This window comes from Arachis stenosperma, chromosome 1 (genome assembly GCF_014773155.1).
Source record: "Arachis stenosperma cultivar V10309 chromosome 1, arast.V10309.gnm1.PFL2, whole genome shotgun sequence".
NCBI lineage: Eukaryota > Viridiplantae > Streptophyta > Magnoliopsida > Fabales > Fabaceae > Arachis > Arachis stenosperma.
The window spans coordinates 44,031,286-44,045,880 of record NC_080377.1 but is presented as its reverse complement, the minus strand read 5'-3'; the positions used below and the strand labels follow the sequence as shown (position 1 = coordinate 44,045,880).

General features: G+C 39.5%; 1 non-coding gene across 1 annotated transcript; it reads left to right on the top strand.

Moving 5' to 3' along the window:
• The first annotated feature begins 2,322 nt into the window (after nt 1–2,322).
• Nucleotides 2,323–2,429, top strand: LOC130956363 (small nucleolar RNA R71). Its single transcript, XR_009077085.1, has one exon. It is a non-coding gene; the product is annotated as a small nucleolar RNA R71 (small nucleolar RNA).
• Nucleotides 2,430–14,595: the final 12,166 nt, after the last annotated feature.

Below are 14,595 nucleotides of genomic sequence, written 5' to 3'. Positions count from 1 at the left end.
CAAGCCCACTTGGTGTGCCTTGAACACCAAACTTATCATGTACTATACGCTGCATGTAAGGGGGTCTTATGTTGTTTATCAAAATTGATTTAGAATCCATGAACTTTACCTTATTACTACTATTTGAGATTAAAGGAAGAGGGTGTAGAACATGGGTTGCCTCCCATGAAGCATTTCTTTAGCGTCATTAGCTTGACGTTTGGTCCTTGTCAAGGTGGCTGATAATGCTTGAAATCTTCCCCCCTTGCAGTGAACCTATTTCCATTGACCTTGTTGATAAGCTCCACATGCTCTAAGGACAAGATTTTGTTGACGGTGTACACTGGAGGCAGCTGAGATGGAATAGTGGGGAGGTGAGGTGGTATAGATGGAAAGTATGTAGAGACCACTTCATCTCCTAGCGAGAACTCTTCTGTAGGTATTTTCTTGTTTTTCCATCCCCTTGGGACTTTTTTTCTTGTGTCTGTTGATGTCACCTTGTTCCTTGTGGTTTCCTCTTTGAGAGTGGTTTTGATGCCCATCTCATATGACTCTGGTGGGTCTGGTTTCTTTTGGATTACACTTGGCTATTGCTCCTTCTGATCACGTTGGTTGTTACCCATAGGAGTCATGAAGTGTGGTGCTTGTGCTCCCTTGTTTAGCTCTGTCGTCAACTCTTTTGTTTGCTTTTCCTCTGACTGTTTGTTATCATGGTCTACTTCTTATGAGAGGTTGAAAACATTGAAGGTGAGCTGATCATCATGTATTCTCAGCACTAGCTCTCCTCGCTCCACATCTATGAGTGCTCTGGCTGTGGCTAAGAATGGCCTTCCCAGAATGATGGGGTGAATAGGATTCTCATCCATTTCCAGGACAACAAAGTCTGTGGGGAGGAAGTAGTTCCCAACCTTTACTAACACATTCTCAACCACTCCTAGTGCCTGTTTTTGAGTTTTGTCAGCCAATTTGATGATTACATCTGTGGGTGTTAGCTCATTAATTTGAAGCTTTTTCATGAGGGATAGAGGCATTAGGTTGATACTTGCTCCCAAGTCACAGAGTCCCTTATCAATCATTGTTTCTCCTATGGCACAGGAAATGTGAAAACTCCCTGGATCCTTCTTCTTTGTGGGTGGCCCTGGTTGAATGAGAGCACTGCAATCCATATTCATCTTTATTATTTGTCCACCCTTCAATGAACTCTTTCTGGCTAATAGCTCCTTTATATACTTTATGTAGGAAGGCATTTGCTGGAGGGCTTTAATAAATGGTATATTTACATCAAGAGATGCAAACATGTCGAGGAACCTTGAATACATTCTCCCTGCTACACCACCTTTAAGCCTTTGGGGAAAGGGTGCATATGGGTTCAGTATCTCCCTTCTCTTTAGTTCTTCCTTGAGTGTAGGTTGGGGTGCATGGTCTCTTTCTTCCTGATTTCCCTTTTGACTGTCTTGGAGGTGTTCTACTTCCTTCATACTCCTCTCATCACTGGTGGTGAGCATCTTACATTCTTCCCACCTTACTTTCTTTGTTTCTCCTCTTGGGTTCTTCTCCATGTCACTGGAAAATCCATCAGTGGGTTTGGGAATTTGTTAAGATAGATACCCTACTTGGGACTCCAGTTTCTTGATGTTTTCTCCTTGGTTTTTGATATTGGCTCGCACTTCTTCCTTAAACACCTTGTTGTCTTGGACTTCTCTACATAAATCTTCAAGTAAAGTCTCAATTTTTGAAAGTCTATCGTCCGTTAGTGATGGTGGATTGGGGTAAGGTGGTTGAGAAGGGTGGTTAGGTGGGTGTTGATAGGATCTCTGTGAGGTATGTTGGTGAGTTGCATTGTTGTTAGAATTGAGGTTGTGGCGTCTCTGATCTTGACCTTGGTCTTGTTGATTTCCCCAACCAAAGTTGGGGTGATTTTTCCATTCAGAGTTGTAAGTTTTGGAGTATGGGTCATGGATTTATCTAGGTGAGTTTCCAACATAGTTGGCTTGTTCCCAGTCACCTTCTTCTCCTATATTCACTCCTTCTTGAGCTGGTGATGAAGTGATGACTGCTGCAACTTGGTTTTCCTCCACCTTCTTGGTGAGATCTGCTAGCTGTTTGGTGATCATCTTATTTTGAGCTAGTAATGCATCCATGTGGTTCAGCTCCATTACTCCTCGAGTGTTACTTCTTTCAGAGGCATAGAAGTAGTCATTCTCAGCTACTATTTCAATGACATCTATGGCTGCTTCAATGGTTTTCTTCTTGTTTAGAGAGCCACCTAATGAATTATCTACAGCCTTCTTTGACTCATAGGAAAGACCTTCATAAAAAATGTGAAGTTGAACCCATTCATTGAACATATCTAGTGGGCATCTTCTTGTTAAGTCCTTGAACCTCTCCCATGCCTCATAGAGAGTCTCACCATCTTGTTGCCTGAAAGTCTGCACCTCAGCTCTCAGCCTATTAATTCTTTGAGGAGGGTAGAATCTTGCCAAAAATTTGTTCACCACATCTTTCCAATTTGTTAAGCTCTCCTTTGAGAAAGATTCAAGCCACTTGGATGCCTTGTCCCTGAGTGAAAAAGGAAACAAAAGTAGCCTATAAACATCCGGATAGACTCTATTAGACTTCACAGTGTCACAAATTCTCAGGAAGGTAGTTAGATGTTGATTGGGGTCTTCTTGAGCACTTCCTCCAAATGAGCAGTTGTTTTGAACAAGGGTGATGAGCTGGGGTTTTAGTTCAAAGTTGTTGGCATGTATGGTGGGCTTCTGGATGCTACTTCCATAGTTTCCTGGATTTGGATTGATGTAGGAGCCTAGAACTCTCCTTTAATGCCCAGCATGATTTGCAGGGCCTTCTCTAGCATGGTTGTGAGCTTCTCCTTCATGATTGTTTTCCAAGTTCTCTTCCATGTTGGTTTCAAAGTACTCTTCCTCTTCCTCAGTACTAACAACTCCTTTCCCTCTTGCTTCCCTCCTTAGTCTCCAGAGGGTCCTTTCAGATTCTGAATCAAAGGAAGTTAAAGCTCCCCCTCTTCTCCCTATTATACAACTAACAAAGCACATAGCAAGAGATGAAATGAAATGATTATTCTTGTTAGAGTGATTGTTAGTGTGAGTGATGCAAAATATCAAACAGTTAGTGGGTTAGTGAGCAGAATTGTAGATAATAACAAAGAAAGAAATAAAAACAGAGAGGGTAAAGGGGATGAGGAAGAAGCTAAACAAAATGAAGATAAATGACTGAATAGAGTAAACAACAAAGGAAAAAAATGCTCAATCTAGTGAACTTCCAACTTAATCATTGTTGATACAAAATCAATCCCCAGCAACGGCACCATAAACTTGATGCATGAAAACTTGTCTCTCAACAAATTTCCCTTCGGCAAGTATACCGAATTATCGTCAAGTAAAAACTCACAATAGAGTGAGTTCGAATCCCACAGGGATTGATTGGTCAAGCAACTTTAGTTGGAAGAGTATGCTAGTTGAGCTAAACAGAATGTAGTTTGAGAATTGCAAAAAATTAAATGGCGGGAAAGTAAATAGCAGAAAATAAAGTGCAGAATCTTAGATGGGGATTTGGGGAAATGAGCATGAAAATAAATGGCAAAAAGTAAAGAGAATGGGTAAGATCAGAAATGGGAAATTCATTGGGCTCAAGAGATGTTGTATTCTCCGGATCAAATTCATTTTCATCTCTTCCTCAATCAAAGCATCTATTGATCTCCTTGGCAATCTTAAGTGATTGGGTTCCAATTCCTTGGCAACCCAATCTCTCTAAACTTGAACAATTGTCTAATTCCTTGATTTAATTGCTCATGGGAAGAGATGAAGTGTGGTCACTGATTATACCACATGTATTTCCAAATCAAAGTGTTGGGAGGATTACATGTCACTATATCCGCCCAGACCCCAATTTGGTCCAATATGAGAAAGCATTTCTAGCATGATCTCCTCATTCCTTTTCCAAGGCTCAGAGAAGATCCAATTATGGAGAGTTTCTTTTCCAAGAAAACTAACCAATTGAATTAAGATCGAAAGCTTTCTAGTAAATCAAAAGAGAAGAAAGAAGAAGAGAAATGAAAACTATAATTGATGCATCAAATTACAACAGAGCTCCCTAACCCAATGAAAGGGGTTTAGTTGTTCATAGCTCCAGAAATGAAAAATGGCATAAAAGAATACATGCTTAGCTAAAAGAGCAGAAAAGTAAATATACAGAGGGTAGTTCTCGAAAGTGCCTAACTTCTCTATAGTTCAAAACTACTCCTATATATACTACTTCTCTTGATCTTCTAGTGAGTTCTTCAAGTCTTGGATGTGGGCCTTAGATCTTGAGTTGAAGCAGTTACAATCTTTAGTGGGCTCAGCTTGCAGAGAAGTATGAATTAGGCATGGGCGTTAGTGAAGTTAACGTTAAGTAACATTGTGAGTTCGGGAACGTTAGTGGCAATCACATTTTTCACTAACGTTCCAACCCCATATAGCCCACGTTAACTCCTACGTTAGTGGCACCAACGTGACCACTAACGTAGCCTTGTAAACCTTCGCAAGCGTTATTGGGACTCACCTTTCCCAATAACGTTGCCTTATAAACCTTCGCAAGCGTTATTGGGACTCACCTTTCCCAATAACGTTGCCTTGTGCCCTTTGTCCCCACGTTAGAGTTCACGTTAGTGTAACTAACGTGGCTCTTAACGTGGTTATGCCTCACCTTCGAGAGCATTAGTGACACTTACCTTTGTCACTAACGCTCCAAGTTCCCCTACTCTCCACGTTAGAGCTCACGTTAACTAAGTTAACGTGGCCACTAACGTGGTAGTGAATGCCATCTCCAACGTTAGTGACAAAGGTGAGTGTCACTAACGTTGGCTCATCAATCTTAGCTCCATGTTAGCTTTCACGTTAGTGGTCTTAACGTGACCATTAATGTGGGCAATGCTAGTTTGATCCAATGTTAGTGACAAAGGTGAGTGCACTAACGTTGGCATTGTTTCTCTCTTCCACGTTAGAGTTCATGTTAACTAAGTTAATGTGACTCTTAACGTGGCTTATTGCCAAATCTTGGAACGTTAGTGGAGTTCACGTTTACCACTAACGTTGGAGCTTTCTTTTGTCTCCACGTTAACTACCACGTTAACCTAGTTAACGTGGCAATTAACGTGGGCTTATGATGGCTTCGCAGGCGTTATTGGTGATCACTTTTCTCATTAACGTTGCAAGCTATTTACCATTCCACGTTAGTGGTCACGTTAACTAGATTAACGTGAGTACTAACGTGGTTCTTCCTTGCTTCCTTTGTCCTGAAATCAAGAAAATAAAGTGCATCAAAGCTCTAGCCAAAGTCATGAGATTATGCATCATCAATTTATCATTCAATTCTAGCAAAAATCCTCATGAAATCATGTGAAATTCACAATAGTTGCTTGAATCAAGGTGTAAGTGTATTTTCATCCAAAACTTGCCTTATTCACTAAGAAAATGCATGAAACTAACCTAAAACAGTAAAAAAAAGGTCAGTAAAACTGGCCTAGATGCCCTAGCATCAGCGTGCGCATTGATTATCCTCTTTTCCTGGTGCGCGTACACGCCAGATGCGCGTGCGCATTGATGTGTGAATGCACTAATGTGCACATCCACGTCACTCCTCGCTGGTCAACTCTTTTGTTTTCTTGCGTTCCTTCCATTTTTGCAAGCTTCCTCTCCACCCTCTGAGCCATTCCTACCCTATAAAACCTGAAAACACTCAACACACAGATCACGACATCGAATGGTATAAGGGGAATCAAAAATATATAAATTAGAGGTCTGGGAAGCAAGTTTACAACCATAGAATAAAATTGGGAAGGGATTGTAAAATCATGCAAATCATATGAATAAGTGAGTGAAGAGTTGACAAAAACCACCCAAATTAGCATAATATAAACCATAAAATAGTGGTTTATCAACGATTTAGGTGGAATTTGAATAACAGAATTTAAATTACAAGAAATCTAAATTGCAGAATGTAAAGAGCTTGAAAAGTAAATGGCAAGAAGCTTAAATTGCTAAAACTTAAAGTGCAAGGAATTGAAAGGACTGAATCTTAAATTGCAAGAAAGGTAAATAACTGAATCTTAAAATTCAGAAAATTAAAATTGCAAAAACTTAAAGGACAACAAAACTTAAATTGCATGAATTATAAAGGGATTTGGGTGCTGGGAATCAAAACAGAACTAGACAATGTGAATTGCAGTGAAATCGAAGAGCTCTAAGTTGAAGAAATTCAAGAAAAATGATTCATCAGGGATTGGAGATATCATAATCCTTCATGAATCAAATGGGTCTCAACTCCTTTCTCAATCATATGGGTAGATATATGGTAGGTTGAAATTGATTGGATCCCAATTCCTTGGTAATCCAATCTCTCTAATCATAATCAATCTTGCCAATTCCTTGATCTAATTGTCATGAGAAGAGGTTAAGTGCATTTCTCCCATCCATAAGCCACATTAGCTCTCAAGATTTCAATTCCTCCCGAATAGTGTTGATCAAGAGAATAGTGAAGGATAGAGCTCCAAATCTAATACAAGTGATTCCCCTTTCGAGGCTCACACAAGCATTCATTGAATTAAAACCCCTTCCGGAGTGAGTAATTCAAAATCAAAACAAAAGATACCCAATACCTACACAAATGAATAGAGGAGAAGAAGATTTTCATTGATTCATTGGAATTACAATAGAGCTCCTCCCCCTAATGAAATTGAGGTTTAGTTCATCATTGCTCTAGTACAAAACAGAAAGAAAAAATGTAAAAGATAAAAAATGAAAAATAAAAATGGAATTAAGTGCAGAGCTTCCCAATTTGGGTCTCTCACTCCCTCAGATCTACTTGCCAACTAATTAAAAAGAAAAGAACTCTTCATAAAATCAAATTCTTCTCTATTTATACACATTCTACTTTAGTCATCAAGTACTTGGATTGGACTTTTTGGCCTTGGTTGAAACAGATCAGAATGGGTCTTCAGTTGGTACGGTGGGATCATACTTCAGGAGAACATAGTGTTCGTTAAGACAACGTAGCGCTCGTTTACCAACGCGTACGCGTCACCCACGCATGCGTGTCTATTGGCGTTTTGAGCATCCACGCGTGCATTACGCGTCCCTTGCAGCGCTCTCCAAACGAGCGTAGTGTTCACGCCACAAACGCTACCCACGCGTACGCATGACCCATGCGTATGCGTGGATTGTAAAATATCACTTCTGCGCTGATGCTTCATCCACACGTTTGCGCCGTTCATCACAAAATGCCCCATCCACGCGTACGCATCATGCACGCGTACGCATCTTGCACGCTTACGGGTCGATAGCAAATCTTCCTTCCCAAATTTGAAAGTGTCGCAGGCGCTCGTTGAAAGAAAGCGTAGCGCTTTTAGCTTGCGAGCACTGATCCCCCACCCACGCATACGCGTGGATTTTCAAAAATGCCATTTTGTGCGTGCACATTCCATATGCGTACGCGTTGCTGGAGAGCGTGGTGCTCTTTTGAAAGTGAGCGTAGCGCCAAGGGTGAGTTGCAGGCGAACATAGCGTTCTTTAAATGAGCGCTACGTTCTTCTGCCCTACCTCTATCTCTACTTCTTCTTTCCATCTTTTCACTTGCCATCAATCAAACATGCAATCAAAGCCTCACCAAAATCATAAGGTTTTGCATCATTTCATAATAATCAAATAAATCTTGCATAAATCTCATGATAACGCATAAAATCAATAATATTTGATTGAGTCAAGATAAATATGAAATTCCAATCCATTCACTTACTTATTGTGCAAGAAAGTGCATGAAACCTAACAAAAACAAGTAAAAATTCTAGTAAAACTAGTCCAAGATGACTTGTCATCATAACACCAAACTTAAATCTTGCTTGTCCCCAAGCAAGCAGTAGAACATGAGAGAAAGTGAAAGAAAACAGAAGAGCATACTTGTCCTTATTTGAAAGCATTCAACCTAAGTTCACGGAGTTTCATGTAGAATGTAATTGAAGCTCTACTTTTATTAGTTTCTAGGTTTGAAATGTCCCTTTAAGTGTCAACTATGGTGCTGCTGATGAAACCTTGTTATATATCCATCCTTGGTGTTTGATTTTTTTTGTTTTTCTTTTGCTGAGAAACTTATTCTCAATTGCAAGTTAGTGTCATGTGTTAGCTTTGTTTTTTTTTCAGTCAACACATATTCACCACAGACACTTGGCTCACAATTCTTCTTAAGAGCATTGATGCCCAGCACCTCTTTGGGTACTAAATGCTTTGTAGCTAGGTTGCTCTTGATAGTGAACTTTCAGTTGATAATCCCGGGTTAGTTAACCCAAGTTACCAAGTTTCAAAATACTCCTCAGAACCTAATTGTCCAAGCAAATCCTAGCACAAAAAGCACCACAGGCATATATTCCTAAGGTCCAAGCTATTGGTGTCTAGCTTTATTCCTTATTTCTTTCATTTTTTGTTGCCAATTCTTGGCTTTTCTTCCTTTCCTTCTTTCCAAGGATATTTATTCATTAAGGTTTCATCAAACAGCAACCAAATTCACACTACAATGTAACCTTCTAACCTTTATCTTTTATTAGTGAGCTTACTGAACTATCACACATATATACCACCACTGAACTTTATTCTCATCCCTATCAAATTGACAATTTCACTTTCTGTTTTAACATTTTCTTTTATTCATGCAAAGGAAAACAAAGCATACATTCAAGTAGGGTGCATATAAAGCAGACACTCAGACTACGACACTTTAAATGATAATTAAAAGATAGTACTCACACAAAATGCAATCAACTTAAACTAATCATCAAGGTACACTTAAACTTCCAATTTGAAGCATTTCAAATCAGATGGAATTAAGTAACAATACAACCTCTTGGTGGTATCTTCCAGCTTTTTCTTTGTTATCATCCTCCATAACTTTTGTATCCTTCTTTGTGTCTGTGGATGATGGTGCATAGTTCCTCCAAGAGATTGATTGAATTCCTGTAAAGTTATTGGAAGTTGCTTGTTCCCCAAGTACTTGAAAGACGGTTAGCATGCATGAATGGTTGTAAGTTTTTTGAACTTATTTTTGGTGTGTGAACACCAAACTTAGTTCCTTGCCACTGTCTGTTATGCATCAGATTAATCACATACATGAAACCTTGTGCTTTTATTAAGGAAAGCAAACTATAAACTAGGAACCAAACAATGGTTAAGTAGTTTCTCTGATTGTTTGGAGCCAGTGACCATTTATGCAGAGGGTTGAAATGTGTTTTTAATGAGATCTTTGGTGGAACACAAAAGTTAGAATCTTTCATTCACCTTTGAATTGTTTTGGTGTGCAACACCAAAATTAGCTCCTTGCAATACAGATAAATCTACTTAAACCTTTTTTGAAATAGCTAGGAAAAGAAAACTACCTCTGGTTGGGTTGCCTCCCAACAAGCGCTTCTTTATCGTCATTAGCTTGACATTAGTTCTCTGTTAGGGTGGTTGATGATTATAGTGCCTCAGCTTGTCCCCTCTCACTGTGAGCCGTTTTCCTGTGCTTTGATGAACAATCTCTATATATTCCAATGAGAGTATTTTGTTAACAGTGTAATAATCATCTGATTGTGGGAATGTCTCTAACTGTGGGTAGACCAGTTTCACTTTGTTTTCTTCTGAGAACTCTTCAGTTGGGATTTTCTTATTTCTCTACCCTTTTGAAACCTTTTTCTTGCTCTTCTTTCCTTTCTTTGGTGACCCTTCTTTCTTGGCAGTAGGCTTTATGTCAAGGGCTTTCTTCTTAATGATTGATCTTGTAACCCCTTTGTGCAATCCTTTTTCAGCCTTCTTATCTTCATAACCCTTTTGTTTTTCTTCAATGTCAGTCTTCTGCACCAAGGGTGAGTTAATGAGTGCTTCCTTGAGTTTTTCTTTCTAGTTTAAATTTTCCTCCTCAAATCTTATACAGCCTCTCTTTTCTGTAGGGTGCTGCATCTCCTTAAAGACATGTAAAGTGATCTGCTCATCATGTACCCTCAAGGTCATTTCTCCTTTCTCCACATCAATGATGGCTCTTGCTGTAGCTAGAAAAGGCCTTCCTAATATGATAGAGTCAGCTCTTTCTTCATCTAGATCTAGGATCACAAAATCTGCTGGAAATATAAATTTACCCACCTTGACTAAGAGATTCTCAACCACTCCATTGGAAATTACCATTGATCTATCAACAAGCTACAAGGACATTCGTGTAGGCTTTACTTCTTCTATAGACAACCTTCTCATCATAGATAGAGGCATCAGATTGATACTTGATCTTAGATTATACAATGCCTTATCAATGGACATGTTACCAATGGTGCAAGGCAAAAAGAAGCTCCCAAGATCATTGAGTTTTGGTGGAAGACCTTTTTGAATTACTGCACTACATTCTTGTGTCAAGATCACGGTCTCCTTTTCATTCCAGCTTCTCTTCTTGTTGATGAGTTCTTTGAGGAATTTTGCATACAATGGCATTTGTTCCAATGCTTCAGCAAGTGGAAGATTAATTTCTAGCCTCTTAAAAATCTCCAAGAACTTGGGAAATTATTAGTCCTTGAGCTCTTTTTGTAACCTCTGAAGGTATGGCAAAGGAGGGGTGTAAGGCTTCACCACTTTCTTCTGCAATTGTGGTTGCTCTTCTATGACTTGCTTCCCTTTCTTTGAGACTTGAGGCTCTTTTTCCTTTTTGTTGGACGTCTCTTGGTCATTCTTGTCCTCCTCTACTTGCTTCTTACTGTCAACTTTGTCATTCTCCAGTGTCCTTTGATGAGCGGATAATTTGTACACTTTTTGGCATTGTTTTTAGTATGTTTTTAGTATGTTTTAGTTAGTTTTTAGTATATTTTTATTAGTTTTTAGTTAAAATTCACTTTTCTAGACTTTACTATGAGTTTGTGTGTTTTTCTGTGATTTCAGGTATTTTCTGACTGAAATTGAAGGTTCTGAGCAAAAATCTGATTCAGAGACTGAAAAGGACTGCAGATGCTGTTGGATTCTGACCTCCCTACACTCAAAGTGGATTTTCTGGAGCTACAGAAGCCCAATTGGCGCGCTCTCCACGGCGTTGGAAAGTAGACATCCTGGGCTTTCCAGCAATATATGATAGTCCATACTTTGCCTAAGATTTGATGGCTCAAACCGGCGTGGCAAATCACCCTCAGAAATTCCAGCGTTAAACGCTGGAACTGGCATAAAACTTGGAGTTAAACGCCCAAACTGACATGAAAGCTGGCGTTTAACTCCAGAAAAGGTCTCTACACGAAAATGCTTCATTGCTCAGCCCAAGCACACACCAAGTGGGCCCGGAAGTGGATTTTTCTGTCATTTACTCATTTCTGTAAACCTTAGGATACTAGTCTACTATTAATAGGACCTTTTGACATTGTATCTGTACCTCATGACACTTTACACGTTTCTTTGTGTACCTTTCACGGCATGAGTCTCTAAACCCCATGGTTGGGGGTGAGGAGCTCTGCTGTGTCTTGATGGATTAATGCAATTACTACTGTTTCTTATTCAATCATGCTTGCTTCTATTCTAAGATATCACTTGCTCTTAACCCGGATGAATGTGATGATCCGTGACACTCATCATCATTCTCAACTATGAACATGTGCCTGACAACCACCTCTGTTATACTTTAGATTGAGTAGATATCTCTTGGATTCCTTAACCAGAATCTTCGTGGTATAAGCTAGAACTGATGGCGGCATTCAAGAGAATCCGGAAGGTCTAAACCTTGTCTGTGGTATTCTGAGTAGGATTCAATGACTGAATGACTGTGACGTGCTTCAAACTCCTAGCAGGCGGGGCGTTAGTGACAGACGCAAAAGAATCACTGGATTCTATTCCGGCCTGACCGAGAACCGACAGCTGATTAGCCATGCTGTGACAGAGCATAGGAACATTTTCACTGAGAGGATGGGAGGTAGCCACTGACAACGGTGAAACCCTACATACAGCTTGCCATGGAAGGAGCCTTGCGTGTTTGATGAAGAAGACAGTAGGAAAGCAGAGATTCAGAAGATGGAGCATCTCCAAAACCTCAACCTATTCTCCATTACTGCTGAACAAGTACTAATTTCATGTTCTTTTGCTTTTCACAATCAATCCTGATAATTCCTGATATCCTGACTAAGATTTACAAGATAACCATAGCTTGCTTCAAGCCGACAATCTCCGTGGGATCGACCCTTGCTCACGCAAGGTATTACTTGGACGACCCAGTGCACTTGCTGGTTAGTTGTGCGGGATTGCAAAAGTGTTATTGCAATTTCGTGCACCAAGTTTTTGGCGCCGTTGCCGGGGATTGTTCGAGTTTGGACAACTGACGGCTTATCTTGTTGCTTAGATTAGGACTGTTTTATTTTTGTTGGTTTAGAGTCTTTTAGTTGAGTCTAGTTTCATATTCTAAGTTTGGTGTCAATTGCATGCTTTTGTTTTTCTTTTAGGATTTTCGTTTTTGCATGTTCTTAGTCCCTTTTTGATTCATAAAAATTCTAAGTTTGGTGTCCTCTTTGTGTTTTTCCTTTAAAATTTTCGAAAATTAGTGTTTGATTTTCTAAAAATTTTAAGTTTGGTGTCTTTTTGTGTTTTTCTCTTTCCTCTTTTCAAAAATCAAATCTTTTTCATAAAAATTTTTTCAATCATATCTTTCTAATTGCTATTTTCAAAATCTTTTTAATTAACTATTTGATTCAGTTCTCAATTTGCTTTGATCTTATTTTCTTTTTGATTTTCGAATTTCTATCTTAATTTTCTTTTATTTTATTTTAATTTTTTTCGTTTAATTCAAAAAAAAAAAAAAACAAAATTTATCTATTTGCAATCATCATCATTTCCCTTTTGTCCATTATGGACCTAAGAGGGATTGATCAGTCCAAAAGGACTCTGGGGTCTTATGCTAACCCCATTACAGCTGCATATGGGAGTAGCATCTGTACACCTCCCATCAAAGCAAGCAGCTTTGAGCTAAATCCTCAACTCATTATCATAGTGCAGCAAAACTGCCAGTATTCCGGTCTTCCACAGGAAGAACCTACTGAGTTTCTGGCACAGTTCTTACAAATTGCTGACACAGTACATGATAAAGAGGTAGATCAGGATGTCTACAGACTATTACTGTTTCCATTTGCTGTAAAAGATCAAGCTAAAAGGTGGTTGAATAACCAACCTACAGCAAGCATAAAAACATGGAAACATTTATCAGACAAATTCCTGAATCATTTTTACCCTCCAAAGAGGATGACACAGCTAAGGCTGGACATCCAAGGCTTTAAACAAGAGGATAATGAATCCCTTTATAATGCCTGGGAGAGGTATAGAGGTATGCTTAGAAAATGCCCCTCTGAAATGTTTTCAGAGTGGGTACAGTTAGACATCTTCTACTATGGGCTCACAGAAAAAGCTCAGATGTCTTTAGACCACTCAGCTGGTGGATCTATACACATGAGGAAGACAATTGAAGAAGCTCAAGAGCTTATAGACACTGTTGCTAGAAACCAATACTTATATTCTAGCAATGAGTTCGTTCCAAAAGAGGAAGTCATGGCATTAGTCACTGACCCTAATCCTCAAGAACAGATGAATGAGCTTAATCAACAGTTGCTCCTGATGACAGAACAGTTAGCAGAATTTAAAGAAATGCTCCATGATACTAAGGTTGCTAACAAGAACATAGAACTGCAGTTGAATCAAGCAAAACAGCAAATATCTAAACAAATAACAGAAGAATGTCAAGCAGTTCAACTGAGGAGTGGGAGAGTACTGAATACCACTGCTCAAAGGAGCAAAAAGCCAAACAAGGAACAATTGACTGAGGACAACCAAACCACTGTTCAAAATCCCTCTGAGGACAGTAAGAGCCCAGAGAGGAATATTGGCGTTCAAACGCCAGAAAGGGAAGGAAAGTTGGCGTTAAACGCCCATTCCTTGCCCAGTTCTGGCGTTCAAACGCCAGAAAAGGGAGAGAAGTTGGCGTTTAACGCCCAAACTTCACCCATTCCTGGCGTTCAAACGCCAAGGGAAGATCAGACACCTGAGAGTGCTGATAATCACCCCTCTAACAAGACTTCTTCAACCACTTCTGTAAGGAATAAACCTGCAGCATCTAAGGTTGAAGAATATCAAGCCAAGATGCCTTATCCTCAGAAACTCCGCAAAGCGGAACAGGATAAGCAATTTGCCCGCTTTGCAGACTATCTAAGGACTCTTGAAATAAAGATTCCGTTTGCAGAGGCACTTGAGCAAATACCTTCTTATGCTAAGTTCATGAAAGAGATCTTAAGTCATAAGAAGGATTGGAGAGAAACTGAAAAAGTGTTTCTCACTGAAGAATGCAGTGCAGTCATTCTGAAAAGCTTACCAGAAAAGCTTCAAGATCCTGGAAGCTTTATGATACCATGCACATTAGAAGGTGCTTGCACCAAGACAGCTCTATGTGATCTTGGAGCAAGCATCAATCTAATACCTGCATCCACTATCAGAAAGCTTGGGTTGGCTGGAGAAGTCAAACCAACCAGGATATGCCTCCAACTTGCTGATGGCTCCATTAAACATCCATCAGGCATAATAGAGGACATGATTGTCA